The following is a 3,067-nucleotide window of genomic DNA, read 5'->3' on the forward strand; positions in this document are numbered from 1 at the left end:
TATATATATATATATATATATATATATATATATATATATATGTAAGAAGTTGAAGTGGGCGCGCCTGCGAGAGGCTCACAGACTAGTCAGCGAGTCCCGCCAAAACGAGTCTTAAGACCCTGAAGGTTTGTTGTTGTGGGGATTTTGGCGGGAGAGGCGAGCGAGAGAGAGACAGGGTGCAGAGTAGTGGTGGATTTGCCATTTGATTTGCAGGTATGTTATTGGGATTTGTTGTATTCTTTCATGGTGAAACAGTGTACATTGGGGGACATTATTGGGAGATAGGGTGGTGATTTGTACGCTTGGTTGGCAGGAGTTTGGTCTTGGCAGTGTGCTGTGGGACGTCAGTGAGGTGGCACCGTAGCAGATACTGTGAACTAAGGAGGCTGCAGTGAGGAACTTGCTGTCCCTGGCTGCTATGGTGTTAGTACCGCCGTGCATGGAGGAAGAGCTGCAGTACTTCAGGGTAGTGGTAGTGGCGTACCTTCAGCGCGTTGGGTTGGTGTGCGGTTGGGCCTATAGGGTGTGAGGGTCCTGGGGGTACTGGTTAGGGTGGGACAGTGTCAGTGGCATATAACATTTCTTGTGTTGGTGCGTGAAGTGTTTATTTCTCCTGTTTATTTGTATGTGGATTTACCCATTTTCTCATGGGATCAGGTATTTTGGAGTGCCAGCAGTGTGGCCTCTAAGAGTGTTAAGCACTCATATTTTATTTGTGTTTTCTTTATTATGTACTCATTTGTGTTTTCTTTATTATGTACTCAACCATTAAATTTTTAAATTGTAGCCCGGGTTTCTGTGAACCTAAGCAGGAGGTTTAAATTAATCAGTGGGTTCTTGTGGTGAGTGCTTGGTGAGACTAATTAAGGTAGGTTAACTGTGCCCTAGTTTTGCACTCATTACATATATATATATATATATATATATATATATATATATATATATATATATATATATATATATATATATATATATATATATATATATATATATATATATATATATATATATATATATATATATATATATATATATATATATATAGATGGGGACTCCGAGGCTGGTGTAGGAGTCGCCATGATTTTAAAATTTTTGAGTGAAGGGTGTGTGTGTTATTAGGAGGCAGTAGACACCTGCCGAAACGATAATTACTCCCAGTGAGGTCTAAAGCACTGTCCAGGGGGTGCTGTGAACTTATCATTAAACCCAGCTGTGACCTCACTGAACGTTTCCCTTTGTGTCTCACAACACAAGGGGGCAGTCACAGCCTGCCCTCTAAAGACAACTCTCTTCCTCCACACAAAACTGCAAGCACCTAATAACACACACCCTTCACTCAAAAATTTTAAAATCATGGCGACTCCTACACCAGCCTCTGAGTCCCCATCTGGGGAGGGGACCATAAATGTCCCCAGGTCGGACTGCCTTTCTGTCGACGACCCTAAGTGTCTTGACACCCCCCTCAACTTTTTCTTCATTAACTTCTGCAACAATCGCGGTCTAAGATCTAATTTTCAATCTGTAGAACACCACCTCTCCTCTTCTAAACCTCATCTTCTTTTCCTCACTGAAATTCAGGTGTCTGAGGCAACTGACAGTAGCCCCTTTTGTTCCCTCCTACTTTCTCTATCCTCATTTTCTATCCAAAGCTGGATGCTGCGTTTATGTGCGCAATGACTTAACCTGCTCTCGTGCCCACGCTCTTGAATCTTCCGATTTTTCCACCATCTGGCTACAACTACAGAGTCACTTTCATACTAAATTTATCTGTGCTGTATACCTCTCCTAACTCCTCTGACAATAAGAAATTCTTTGACTACTTAACTTCCAAAGTGGACCATATTCTGACCCTCTTCCCTTTTGCAGAGATCTCCATTCTTGGAGACTTCAATGTTCACCACCAGCTTTGGCTTTCCTCTCCCTTCACTGACCATCCTGGTGAACTAGCCTACAACTTTGATATCCTCCATGACCTAGAGCAATTGGTGCAACACCCTACTCGTATTCCTGACCGTCTTGGAGATACACCCAACATTCTTGACCTTTTCCTGACCTCTAATCCTTCTGCTTATGCTGTCACCCTTTCTTCTCCGTTGGGCTCCTCCGATCACAATCTCATATCTTTATCTTGTCCTATCACTCCAATCCCTCCTCAGGATCCCCCTAAGCGAAGGTGCCTCTGGCGTTTTGCCTCTGCTAGTTGGGGGGACCTGAGGAGGTATTTTGCTGATTTTCCTTGGAATGACTACTGCTTCCGTGTCAGAGACCCGTCTTTGTATGCTGAGCGCATAACAGAGGTGATAGTGTCTGGCATGGAGGCGTACATTCCTCACTCTTTTTCTCGTCCTAAACCTTCTAAACCTTGGTTTAACACAGCTTGTTCTCGTGCTATACATGATAGAGAGGTGGCCCACAAAAGATACTTAAGCCTTCCATCACCAGAATCTCATGCACTTTATATTTCTGCCCGGAACCATGCCAAGTCTGTTCTCCAACTAGCCAAAAACTCCTTCATTAACAGAAAATGTCAAAACCTTTCAAGATCTAACACCCCTCATGATTTCTGGCATCTAGCCAAAAATATCTCCAATAACTTTGCTTCTTCTTCTTTCCCTCCTTTACTTCAACCAGATGGCACCACAGCTATCACATCTATTTCTAAAGCTGAACTCTTTGCTCAAACCTTTGCTAAAAACTCTACCTTGGACGATTCTGGGCTTCTTCCTCTCTCTCCTCCACCCTCTGACTACTTCATGCCACCTACTAAAATTCTTCGCAATGATGTTTTCCATGCCCTCGCTGGCCTAAACCCTCGGAAGGCTTATGGACCTGATGGGGTCTCTCCTATTGTTCTCCGAAACTGTGCCTCCGTGCTTGCACCTTGCCTAGTCAAACTCTTTCAGCTCTGTCTGTCAACATCTACCTTTCCTTCTTGCTGGAAGTTTGCCTACATTCAACCTGTTCCTAAAAAGGGTGACCGCTCTAATCCCTCAAACTACCGTCCTATTGCTTTAATTTCCTGCTTATGTGAAGTTTTTGAATCTATCCTCAACAAGAAGATTCTTAA

At 43.2% G+C, this 3,067-nt stretch overlaps 1 long non-coding RNA gene across 1 annotated transcript; it reads left to right on the forward strand.

The window, feature by feature from the left end:
* The first annotated feature begins 75 nt into the window (after positions 1–75).
* LOC135112954 (uncharacterized) lies at positions 76–786 on the forward strand. The gene is made up of 2 exons (XR_010274638.1): positions 76–213; positions 314–786. It is a non-coding gene; the product is annotated as an uncharacterized LOC135112954 (long non-coding RNA).
* Positions 787–3,067: the final 2,281 nt, after the last annotated feature.

The sequence above is a fragment of the Scylla paramamosain genome, chromosome 24, assembly GCF_035594125.1.
Source record: "Scylla paramamosain isolate STU-SP2022 chromosome 24, ASM3559412v1, whole genome shotgun sequence".
Taxonomy (NCBI): Eukaryota; Metazoa; Arthropoda; class Malacostraca; order Decapoda; family Portunidae; genus Scylla; species Scylla paramamosain.